The sequence below is a fragment of the Halyomorpha halys genome, unplaced genomic scaffold (assembly GCF_000696795.3).
Source record: "Halyomorpha halys isolate HHAL.00 unplaced genomic scaffold, Hhal_1.1 Scaffold808.1, whole genome shotgun sequence".
Lineage (NCBI taxonomy): Eukaryota > Metazoa > Arthropoda > Insecta > Hemiptera > Pentatomidae > Halyomorpha > Halyomorpha halys.
In genome coordinates, this window is record NW_027111618.1 from 354,544 (window position 1) to 355,765 (window position 1,222).

A 1,222-nucleotide genomic window follows, 5' to 3' on the forward strand; every position below is an offset into this window, starting at 1 on the left:
TTATTTTTTCACGTTTCTTATTAAAAAAGAGATCTTAAATATATTGAAAAACATTTATATTTATACTGGAAGATTATGTATTAAAATGCTTTTGTTTTGACTGCCGTCAAAATAGCCCTGAAGAAGCCCTGCAACGTGGGGCTAGGAAGTAGTTTATTTCTACTATTTGAGTTTTTTTTTTACCGCACCCGGACCATATTCCTTTCATTTATATTTATAAGATGAATTTTAATTTACATGTATTAAAATCACCATTAATTTCTAAGATAATATTGTGGAAATTCGTTACTGAAATGTTACAAAAGGAAACAAAAAAGTAACTTACTTTACTTCTAAACTTTCTTTAAAATTAAACAGAAAATATTTGCTAAATATTCCCTTTTTATTAGCCTTTTTAAACTTTGCACAGTATTTCTTAAAAACGTGGCGACGATTGCTGACTCCTTTATTGTTGAAACTACTCCGACAAAGTTTTAAGTACTGTTCGCAGGTGCTGGTCTTTTCTAAGTTTTTATTTCAACTGTTGTAAACTCATAAATAAAAAACTACGTAGATTTAAAAAAAAAAAATCTTTAGAATATACAGCATTTGCCTTGATTAAGAAAATACACTAGCATATGCAAGAAATAAATAATTTAAGATAGTATTTTTGTATGGGTTATTGTTTCCATCATTCAGTCGGTAAATCCTTTCGTACTGGTTCTTACGGAGAAATTTATGTCGGATGAAAATGTCTGATCAACATCAGATATAACTGAATATATAAATTTAAAAATTGAGCCATAGAGTATTTTGGATTTTTAAAAAATAACTCAGAACAAACCACTCTTAAGAATAAAACACTATTAACACAGCTATAATGATAATCACACTTACATTATAACATTAATTTACGCGTTCTTTGCGCATTAATTGTGTGTTTTTAGTTTATAGTATACTTGATAAATTTTCGCTGAATCAGACTAATTTAATCAAGCTGGAATTTTAAAAAGTTCGATTTCAGCTCCTTGAAGCTGATAAAATTTGAAATAACAATATAGAGCTTTTGTTTATGGTCCCAGAATAAACAATGTTTTATTAATTTTTTTCTAAACCATATTATTTAATCAAATATTTGATTGGGAGTGCATATTAAAAATAATAAAACCAGGTCTGCTCTATAAACTTCGTCAATTCCTACCCCCAATATATTTCCTTATAATCCGCTCCTACCTCACTGATA